This window comes from Pteropus medius, unplaced genomic scaffold (genome assembly GCF_902729225.1).
Source record: "Pteropus medius unplaced genomic scaffold, Ma_sr-lr_union100, whole genome shotgun sequence".
In the NCBI taxonomy this organism is placed as follows: domain Eukaryota; kingdom Metazoa; phylum Chordata; class Mammalia; order Chiroptera; family Pteropodidae; genus Pteropus; species Pteropus medius.
This window is the reverse complement of record NW_024342467.1, coordinates 4,482,283-4,494,372: the sequence shown is the minus strand read 5'-3', so window position 1 is coordinate 4,494,372 and position 12,090 is coordinate 4,482,283.

The window sequence follows — 12,090 nt, the reverse complement described above, 5'->3', positions numbered from 1 at the left end:
ATTTTAGTGTTCCAGGAACATTAGATGGTAAATACCAATCAACAATAAGTTTAATTGCTTTGAAAATAAAAGCTTTTGAATAAAATTAAGACATTATTTAGCATTCCCAGGAAAATTATTATTACAATTACAAATGTAGCACAGCAATCACTTGCCCCAGTATAATTTAAAAACTGGTATTTGGCAGAACAGTAATCTAGACCAAAAGAAATCTCAAAAGTAACAAATGCATTAGTGATATAATGTTACATAACATACACATTTTTGTGTGTATCTATGGTTACAGGTAATAAATATTTTCACATAAAGTGACAAAATTTTCTACAATGGGCAGGCAGGCTTTGTGTCAAAAACATATTCTGAAGCCATAAACGTTCAGTATAACATACAATTATTTCTTGGCTACCTTTTAGAGTATATAGTTTGAAGGCAGCAACAGTTTGTGAATCATTCTTAACAATCTGTGCAGTGGAAAGCTGTTGAATAGACAGTGGAATGAGACAAATTAAACAGCCTGCCTATAAGACTTCCATAATTTAAATAACAAGATGCAGCTTTACTTCAATATAGCTATATAACTAGAATTACTGATAACAGTAGTTATATTTTCAGTCAATTGGAGTCATTGGTACCAATAATAAATGTTCAAATAAAGATGAAATTTTACTTTTCCCAATTTGTTCTAAAGATACTGATGTGCTTGCCCTTCAAGTACACTACTGCTGGGGTTTGAAAAGTAGTTTATAAAACCCTACTCCGATGGCTTCGAAAGCAGAGAAGATATCTTTTTCATGTTTATGACAGCTTCAACTGAAGAATATTTATTTTTAAAAAATTTCTAAACTGAAAGTTCTAGGGTATATTAAAATATTGAATAACAAATGTTAGCTTTACAAGATAGAACTTTTTCTTATATGTGTGTGGGTGAGTGAGTTGTTGAGTCAACCTCTTAAATATAGTAGACATAATGGTATCAAGTTTTAAGTGGATGCAGCTCTTAAGTAAAAATTAATACTGAGTTTGCAGGTGTAAGAGGAAAAGGAAAAAATAGATGTGCACTTTGCTGAACATTGCCACACACTTAGTTGATAAACAGAGAAAGAGATTCCAGAATAAACTGGATATCCATGCTTCTAATAGTATTGGAGGTATCTATGTGAAACCACAAATTTTAAAGGATGTATTTTTCCACTTACATTTATATACCATGTGTATTTGATTCAAACAGTGCATGTCAATTTATTATGGAGGAAGAAGATATATGGTAGGAAGAGAAAAATAACTTTTAAAACAGTTTATTTTTAATTTTTAAACAGGTTATGTGATTATAGCTGGGATAAAGTAAAAGGCTCAGATGTTTAGTTTAGTCTAGTATTGGCAGAAATTTAAATCCAATGAGAATTAATGAATCAGATATATGTTTCTGCATTTTGGATTTGTTTTCTTTTCCTCTTTTAGGCTCATGGAAAGCAATTGCAATTTTCAAAGAAGAATCTGTTTTCAATCACAGACCATATTCTACTTGAATGAAACAAAACTTTTAAATGGCTCCATTCATTTTGGGTCAAAGTTAGTTTGCTATTTGTTAGTTACAAAAAAAAAAGGAAAATATACTTTTCATGGCACATACATATTCAAATAAGTACATATATGCTAAATTAAAAGATTAAGCCCTTGTAATATGTTGAGGATGTAAAATTTAATTAAATAAAACAAACAGAAAAAGAACTGCAAAAGAACTTTTATTTTGTGAAAGGCAGAAATCACTCTTCAAATCTCCAAATTAAATTGCATTCTATTTAAATAAAGTTTGGATAAACTCACATTTGAAGGATTCTGTACATCTTTATTGCATTTAAAACCATGGAATTTATTTAATTATGGTATCTTATTTTCTCAGAAAGTGTTATATACAGTATTCTGTTTTTTGAAATAAAAATGTTAACCACCCAGATAAGTGTCATTCTTTGCTGCCATTTTGTCCATAAATGAACTCTTCAAGCAGTTGACAGTCAATGTATTGTGGTGAACATCCACTAGGAGTACTACTAGGCCAGCAACCCTGTCTTTCATCAGGGAGGATGGAGTCTGGGTGTTTGGGGACTCAGTTCTGTGGTACAAACCAGACCATGTTATTTTGTGGTGCTTTGGCTCCAGGTTGCTGCTCTAAACATTATTCCAGCTATTTCAGAGATTCCAAGAACACTAGTAAACTGGATGATAGAATTGTGGAGACTGAAAGGGAAGGGAGTCTGTAAGGACTTATGCTGAATTTTCTAGATGAAACTGATTTCTGACTTTATTTTGTGTAACAGACTTCAACAAATATTTAATGGGCACTGACTAGGTACAAGATATTTTACATAGGTGCTACAGTAATTAAAAAAAAATTAAGTGACATATCTCTTTTATAAAAGTCTTTCTATACATTGGGATTGTTAAGTAAATGAATAACCATATTACCTGATAAGGCAAGGTAAGAACCAAGGCAAGCAAAATGTAGTACATATTCGAATGAGGAAAGATGATATGGTTGGAGAGATTCACAAATGCCTCTAGAGAAGATAAATCTGCAAAGGGCTTTTTGGAGTAGCTAGAATTTTACCTGGAGAAAGCAGCAGAAAGAAGGAACTCTCGAATAAGAGAAGGTGATTGAGGACATGGGGATAGAAATCAAGTCCTGGATGCTTCATTGCCTCATTTCAAAAAAATGTTACAAAGTTTATAAATTAGGTATTTGGATAGTGGTTCTACTTGAAATTATTAGGAAAAAAAGGAGCAAGAAACAAGGAAGAAAGAGGCCAGGAAAAATATAAAGAATGGAGGTAACGAGGGAGCCAGAGAATAGAGGCAAACCCCCAATTTAGGATTAAGTGGCTGTAAGAATTAATTTGCACTCATGAAGAGAGAAAAAAATAAACAATTCCCAGATATTCTGACTTAAAAAGCCTCAAAGCAATATCTGGCCATAGTAAATTTTCAGGGAGTTTTGATTACAAATATTTTAATAATGTAAGTAATGTTGTAAAACACTCTGAAGCTTACAGAACACTAGGGTAATAGAGAATGCTAATTGTAAAATGTGTTGATGCTAAATATATAAAAATATACATATAAAATAATATATGTTTAAAACTTGTAATAAAGTAATAGAAAATTGTGTAATAGAAAGAATACTCTAACATCTTACAAATGGAGGTAGAATCACTAATGGGTACAACGACAGACTCTCTTACTCAATCCTATAAAACATGCATTCCTTGAGGTCAGTTGATCTCAGAAAAAGACATTGCTGATTAAAATTGTGTTAATAATAATACTCATGTTTTTAGGGACTTTATAGCATATCGTTGAAACAAAATATATTTGTGCTAAAAGAAGACTATTGAGAGTGTATATTTACATTATTTTTCCTACTATAGTCCCATTTTTTAGGATCTTGTGATCAAGATCTTCAGGTCGTACAGGGCAGTTAGAAAGAATGCCTCTATATCTTTCTTGCCATTCAAAAATTTGAAGGGGGTAGGAAAATTAAACACTACACAGCCCCACAAAATGTTCTTTAATGAATATTGAAATCCATCCCATTGTTAAGCTTTCGATGCATTTCCAACTTCCCAGTGAAGGAGAGTATATCAAGAGGTTCAAGCATGAGAGCTCCAAGATCAGACCTGAATATAACTCGAATTTGCCACCTACTAGCTGTGAAACCTCAGGCAAGTTATTCAAGGTCTTTGTGCTTCATTTTTCTCAACTGCAAAAAATTAATATATTAAAGAATTCAGAGCAGTGTCTGTCACATACATGTAAATCAAGGACAAGAAAAATCCATGGTACAGCAGACTTAATTCTGTTCTGCAAAATGGTTGACAAATGGTTGGTTTGTCTATTAGAAAAATAATTTTCAACTTCAGGTTCAAAATAACTTGTCAGGTGGCGTTGGTAGTATAGTGGTGAGCATAGCTGCCTTCCAAAATAACTTGTCAGTATATATTGTTTATATTGTGTATACTTCTCCCAACCTAATTCTCCCACAAATTTATCTGGACATTTGCAGATGTGCCAGAATAACTTCCTACAAATTATAAATCTAAGAAAACATCTTTAGACCACCAAGAGAAGCCGATGGTTGAAATACTCTATACCATTTTGAGGACCAAAGTAATAGGGATATCACCAAAATCCTTGGCCACTGTCCAAAGACATACCTCTCTTGGAATTCCATTAACTTCTTAATTATATTATTCTCTGTGCTTCTCCCTCCAGCCCACCCACACCTCAAACTCAAAGCAATGTTATCCAGATTTCATCATCAACACTCAAACTGTTCACTGAATACAAATCTTACCTCTTCCATCTACTCTGAACCATCTCTCTTCAGAGAACCTCAGGACCTATTAAGTGTTGATTGGTATTCATAACTGTCAGACCCTAAAGCTTCTCAATATTAGCATTACTTTTGACAGTCCTCCCTCTCCCCACCACTCAGCCACAAGGACTAGAGAACTCCCCTAGTTCCTACTATATCATCCAGGTCTGACAGACTCTAGAAGAGAACCACTATGCGTAGAGCTAGTATCCGCCAGCTCATTGCACTTCCACCTCTCACACACTAGTACCAACTCTCTTTGACTCTGGACAGACACCAACAGAGGGGGCTGTAGACCTCACCCTTCCAGCCAGCACTCCCAGAGTCACCCTCTCAAGGACCGTGGTCTGAACTGCAGAATCTATGGACTTCATGGATCTTTGTGAGAAAGAAGAGAGACTGGAAAAACAGGAATATAGGCAATAATGGGAGGCACTCCATAGCTTGTTGCCTATGGTATAAGCATAGGCAACAAGCTATGGAAAGAAGCCTGCCAAGGATAGAGAAGGCTCATGGAACAGTACGGGATTAGGGGTATCCAGCATATCCTAATTTTTGTTCCCCCTATGAATTACCACTCCATTTAAGTGGATGAGTTTATTAAAAACAAGTAAAAGCTTACCCATCACAGTCATTAACAATGTTAATTTTATTAATAAAAATAAGAATCGATGCTTAGATAGTGCTTGCTCTGTTTTGCATACAATTCTACACGTAAATGAATTCATTTGCGTTTTTTAATTACAAACATCATTCCCACTTCACTCATTACAAAATTGAGGCACAGAGATGTTATTTAAAACTTAATGCTATCACTGGGCCAGCACAGGGTCTGCATGTCTGGTGGGACTGGGAGTAGTGGACAGCTGTTTTTTCATTCTCTAAGGAATACCAGTGAGATGGTAGGCAGAATAATGGCCCTCAAAAGCTGTCCACGCTAATCTTTGGCACTTGTGAATATGTTGAGTGACATGGCAACAGGGAATTAAGATCACAGATAGAATTAATGATGCTAATCAGCTGACTTTAAAGAGAGTATCCTGGATTATCCAGGTGGGCCCAGTGTAATCTCGAGGATTCTTTAAAGTAGAAGAGGAAGATCAAAGAAGAGGTCAGAGTCAAAGAGAACCTAGAAAATGCTACACTGCTGCCTTTGAAAATGGTAGAAAGGAGACCACAAGCCATGGAATGCAGGGTCCTCTGGATGCTGCAGAAGGTAAGGAAACAGATTTTCTCTAAAGGTTCTACAAGGAACACAACAATTTGATCTTAGCTTAGTGAGACCCATTTTGGACTTCTGACCTGTGGCACTATGAGATAAAGTTCTGTTGTTTAAAGCCACTAAATGAGTGATAATTTATTACCACAGCAATAGGAAACTAATATAGGGAGGTAGGAAAGTAGCATATCCACATTCAGAGATGTGGCTACACATCGATGCCTTTTAAAATAGAGTAAAAGTTCTCTCGCTTAAACGTTAATGCATTTGAATTGCTTAATCCTCATTAAAATGCATTTGGATGCTGGAATACAGTAGACATGTTCTCACCTTGGACCCTAATGTAGATAAATTGATGAGGGAGGGAGAAAGGAGAAGAGGGATGTTATTTCCTAGTTCATGAGATTTTGATTGATATCGCTTTAAGAAGGAAAAAATGAAAAAAATAAAAACATCTGTTGTGATAAAACCTATTTCACTGAAGATATCTCAATAATTTCTTTTCAGGGGATGTAGTTAATCCTGGTTTTAGTTATTTGGAAGTTTACAATATAATAATGCTTGTTTTCCTTTCTGGAGACACCTAAGACACTTTCTACGTTTGTCTGCAGGGATAAAAAAAAAATAATAAAAGGTGACTGACTATAAATAAGAGGTTTAGAGTACTCCTCTTAAGTTAAATTATTTGTTATGTCTGCCCCACATTTTCCTGCAAATTCATTACGCAAGCTCAGCTTGAGCTGGAGCAACAGCAGAACAGAGTTGGCTAATGAAGCTGGGTCAGAGCCCTGCTTTTGCTATTTGGGTTGCTATCCCAGTTTGAAGCTCTTGAAGAGGAGGGTGCTTGGCAAACGCTAATGAATTTAAACTGGTTTACGTTTAAATTACTATATGTTTGGAAAGGAAAATTAAAGTACTTTACAGATATTTTACCTTGTAAAAGACTTTCTGGGCCTCTTATCTTGTTCATAGATCAGAATTTCCTGAGTCAAAGGAATGTTGCCAGCCAGATGAAAACTGAGCATGTCTTTCAATATTCCAGAACCTTCCCTATGAAAACAAGTTCTGTGTAGCTACCAGAGACTCTCTGGTCTTCTACACACACTGGAGAAATTAATCAGTCAATTCTGTGGTCTTTTTGGTACAGTTTAGTGACCACGATTCTCTCCTTGACTAAAGCTTACTCGGGCTCCTCTGAACTCTTTCAACTAGGCCTCAATTGTTGGGCTTCCATGTGTGTCTGTTCAATTTTAGCAAGAACTCTGCTAAGTCAATTTAGCCATAATCTCCTACTGTCCATACATGATCACTCTCGATATCTAATGAGCTTCTCATCTTCTATCATACCCCAAGTGATGTTCTATCATCCTAGCCTGCCTGCAGCAAGAATGCCCCATACCCCTGTTTTAGTAATTTTCCATCCACTGACCCCCTACCCTGCTCCTTAGCTATATTTAACTTGAGCCTAATCTCTATCCCATAGTACAAAATTCCACTGCAGTGGTCCCTATAACTTATCACAATATCGGCTTCACCACCTCCTTGAATAAAGTCTTCTTTATGATAGCATTAACTATTTTTTTTTAACATTAGTCTTTAGTGTTGTTTTTTAACAAGGGTAATACAAGGAGAGAAGCTCACTAGGTAAACTTCATAAGTGGGCTTTGGTTGATGGTGAGAACTATGTCGCAACTAACAAACTCACTCCTACCTCATTTGTAGGGGTCTGTGACCACTCAGGGCAAACAAATTGTTGCTAAATGAGAAAATTACACTGATATTGCCATTTCTTCCCCTGTTCAAGAGAAGTGGCAAACTAAGATGTTTATACTGTCTTTTAATTTAAAAATGTCTCTAACAAACAAGCAAGCAAAAAAGCTTATATAAATTTCGTTCAGCCTGTGAGCTTTAAGTTCTCATCATCTTTCTTTAAGAACTTTTTTCCTCTGTAAAATGTCAGTTCTGTAATCAGAAAGAAAACTATCTGCCTATCTGATAATGATAAGACTAACTACTCCTTATCCTAAATTTCTGTGTTGAGAACTGTGGGTCACAGTTACGGTAAATTGTTTTGAGAGTAAATGTACCAAAACCCTGATGATACAAAAATATTGTTTATCTCTTACTGATTTCTTTAACAAATTTAGTGCATGGTATTTGAATGCTCATGAACTCAGGAAATACCCATGGATAAAACAAAGTCCATTGTCCTCATGTGGGCTATCTTCTAGCTGATATAACCATTAAACCATTTCTGTAAGCCATTTAAAATGACAATATCTAAAAGTTAAAATTAAAAATTTTCATGAGGCTGTTTTATACTTGGGAAGCTTGCAGGCAAGTCTTTTTATAGCAAAAGTAATCACTTTCATATTATACTAAGTCTGGAATTTTTATTTTCATTCTTTGCTCTCTATTTACTCAATTTTCCTCATCAAATTTCATTGACCCTTATTTTTACTCAGGACTTTTACTATTCATATTGAAAGGAAAGGGATAAAAAAATCAATGTGGTAAGTGATTTATCTACATTTTATGATTATGCTATTTTTTTTATTATTGAAGTTGAGAATAATCACAGCTAACCACTAAGAACTGAATATATTTTACTACTCACTGGATGTGTGTCTCTTGAGGTAGAGTAGGTAACAAACCCCACATTTACCTAAAACTTGTAAAAAATAAATAAATTTTATGCAAAAACCAATGCAAGTCCATATACATGTTTAAAATGGAACAAATATTAAAGTACAAGTTCAGGTTTGCAATTGGTTGACTTAAAATATTTTCTCAGGCTCCCTGGTTTATGAGATCAGAAAGTTGAAAAATGCTTTGGGGAAAGCACTGCCCCACACTCAAATCCTCACCAACAGCCTGGATCTCATTTCTAAGCTGCAGACCTATGTTCAGCTGCCTTCTGGTATCTCTGTTCCATAGGCATCAATGTGCCTGAAACTTGACTCATCCACATTCTCACATGAAAAACTGCTCTCCTTTCTGTTATTTGCTTTTCATGTAATAGAAGCATGACTCACTTTCTCATAGCTAATCAGTCGCCAAATCTTTTCTAGTAAATCTATTTCATATCCTTTCATTCATCTTTGACCTCACTGTTATCTAATTTTTGGTCCTTGTCTCCCATTTGAACTTTTTCAATAATAACCTAACTGATACATCTGCTTTCAGTTTGTTCTGCTTTCAATTGATCCTACCACATGATGTAAGAAATTTTTCTAAAGCAGTAATATATTACTAATAATCTAATATACTCTGGAAATTGGCTAAATATTGAATAAGGTGAATTATTAATTTTTCATAAAAATACGAGTGGCATCAAAAGTTTTATGGTAATGTCTTCATTAAAATGAGCTATTTCAAGTGAGAGATAAAAGAACAAGTATAATAGAAATACACATCAACAATATTTTATCAAAAGAACAGTCCAGTATTGAGTTATGTGTGTAGTACTGATGCATGGACCTTAACCACCACATCAGCAGAGAAAGGTATTGAATAATACTGACCTAGAACTTAGAGCTCTCCAAAGAACCCCAAGGCCTCTGCCCTCATACTTCCTTAACCCTCCAATATCCTTACAATCTTAGTAAATACATAGCTTTTACTATTTCACCATTTAGTAGAGAACTTTTTCATTCAAAGCTTGTTTTACTGCTTCCAATCATTAAAGTTCGACTTATAATGGATTGATGTAAGAAATAATAGATAAAACGGGAACTAAAGCACTTAGCATCTATAAAGATCTGCAGATGTGCTAAATAATAATTTCAAAATATTTATACACATTTGTAACTTTTTCTGTGCTCTCTAATAACTACATGCTGTGAGCTCTATTTTCGCATTAGTGAAGAATTAGTTGAATTTTAGCTTGTAATATTTTAGATTGCCTTAACATATGTAGTTCTAAATATCTGACATTTCTTTTGAAGTTGTTATATCATAGATATGTTTTTTTTTCTTGTTCTCAATATGTGTATTCTACCTTTTAGACACTTTTTAGAGAAAGATACAATTTTGTCTAAATCATGTATTCACACATATGCACATGCCACATCACACACAATTTGGCAAAATAAACTTATTTGAAGGTTAGAAGAGTCATATATAGCCTATATTAATTTCAAGGTATTAAAAGCTATATTATAGAAAGAAATTTAAAATATTGTGAAAAATGCTCATTCAGTTGTATCTTTATATTTCTTTTTTTAATTATTATTTTCATACAAGAATCCACATAGGCAAAGTAGAGATTCTCTTATATACATCGCTGAAAGACCAGTGGTGACCCTTAGGTAAAAGTGTCCTGTTGCTTAATAAATGCATAAATTAAGTTTTCTAAATGATCCTTTGATTTCAAATAGCTTTTTAATTTTCTGCCGAACACATAGTATTAGCATTTAAGAATGGTGAAATTTATAAATTCAAAGATAAACTCTTAGATTTTTTTATCTTATTTTGATTTTAGTTATTCTCCTAGTTTATAAATACTTCTAAATGAAAATGTCCAGTTAACTTTAGAGAAAGAACATGGCATTTGAAAATAGGAAAAAATAGCATTTTTCCTTCCTAGAACTCAACCTTCCATTGGTTTCTAGTCCATGTGTTTTTTGAAAAGCATAATAACCTCTGATTTTATAACTATTTTTAACTTATTGAAATTTCCTTTTCATTTTAGAGCTATTTTAAATTTGACTTTTTCTAATTTGAAAAAAATAAAATACATTATCTCATTTTAATACTTAAATTATACATTCCCTTTCTATGTCTTGGGGACATGTATTTCAAATATCCGAATATGATTTTTTTTAAAATTAAGTTTATTGGGGTAACATTGGTTAATATAATTATATAATTTTCAGGTGTACATTATCATTTAACATCTGTATATTCTGTTGTGTGTTTACCACCCAAAGTCCAGTTTCCTTCAGCTACCATATATTTGATCCCCTTTACCCACTTAACCCTCCCCCTACCCTTCTATATTTGACTCTCTTTACCCTATCTACCTCCTCCCTCCTTCCTCACCCCCTATCCTCTGGTAACTACTAGTCTATAGTACATGTCCATGAGTCTCTGTTTGTTTGTCCTGTTCCTTTGTTGCTTTTACGTTTATATCCCACATATAAGTGATATCTTGTAATTTTCAACTTTTCCTGTCTGGCTTATTTCACTTAGCATGACTGTCTCGAGTTCCATCCATGTTGTTGCAAATGGCTGTATTTCATCTCTTCTTATGGCTGAGTAATATTTCATTGTAAATATGCACCACAGCTTCTTTGTAAATATTTCATTGTAAATATGCATCACTCATCTATCGTAGGATATTTTGGTTGCTTCCATATTCTGGCCACTGTGAGTAATGCTGATATGAACATTGGTGTGCAAATATCTTTATGGATATGATTTTGTAAGTCTTTGGGGTAAATACTCAGTAAAGGGATTGCTGGATCATATAGTAGATCAATTCTTAGTTTTTTGAGGAATCTCCATATTGTTTTCCTTAGTGGCTATACCAATTTGCAGTCCTACCACCACTGTATGAGGGTTTCTTTTTCTTCAAATCCTCTCCAGCATTTGTTATTACTTGTCCTATTGATTACAGCCATTCTAACAGGTGTGAGATGATATCTCATCGTGGTTTTGATTTGCATTTCTCTAGTAGCTAGTGATGTTGAGCATCTTTTCATATGTTTGTTGGCCATTTGTGTGTCCTCTGGGAAGAAATGTCTGTTCAGATCCTCTGCCCATTTTTCGATTGGATCATTTGTTTTTTTTGTTGTTATTGAGTTGTATGAGTTCTTTGTATATTTTGGATATTAAGCCCTTATTAGAGGCAGTGCTTGCAAATATATTTTCCCATTCTGATGGTTGTCTCTTTACCTTGTTGACAGTTTCTTTTGCTGAGCAGAAGCTTATTAGTTTGATGTCCCATTCATTTATTTTTGCTTTTACTTCCCTTGCCTTTGAGGTCAAATTCATAAAATCCTCTTTAAGTCCAAGGTTCCTGAGTACCGTTCCTATGTTTTCTTCTATGCATTTTATTGTTTCAGGTCTTATATTCAGGTCCCTAATCCATTTTGAGTTAATTTTGGTATGGGATGATAGACAATAGTCAGTTTCATTCTTTTGCAGGTAGCTTTCAGTTTTCCCAGCCCCATTTATTGAAGAGGCTTTCCTTTCTCCACTGCATGTTTTCGGCTTTTTTGTTAAAAATTATTTTCCCATATAAATATGGGTTTACTTCTGGACTCTCAATTGTGTTCCACTGGCCCATGTGTCTGTTTTGCTGCCAATATCATGCCATTTTGATTACTGTCACTTTATAATATAATTTGAAGTTGGGCAGAGTGGTGCCTCCAGCCTCGTTCTTTTTTCTCAGGATGGCTTTGGCAATTCGGCATCTTCTGTGCTTCCATATGAATTTGATGATTTTGTGTTCCATTTCTTTAAAAAATGCTGATGGGATTTTGATGGGGATTGCATT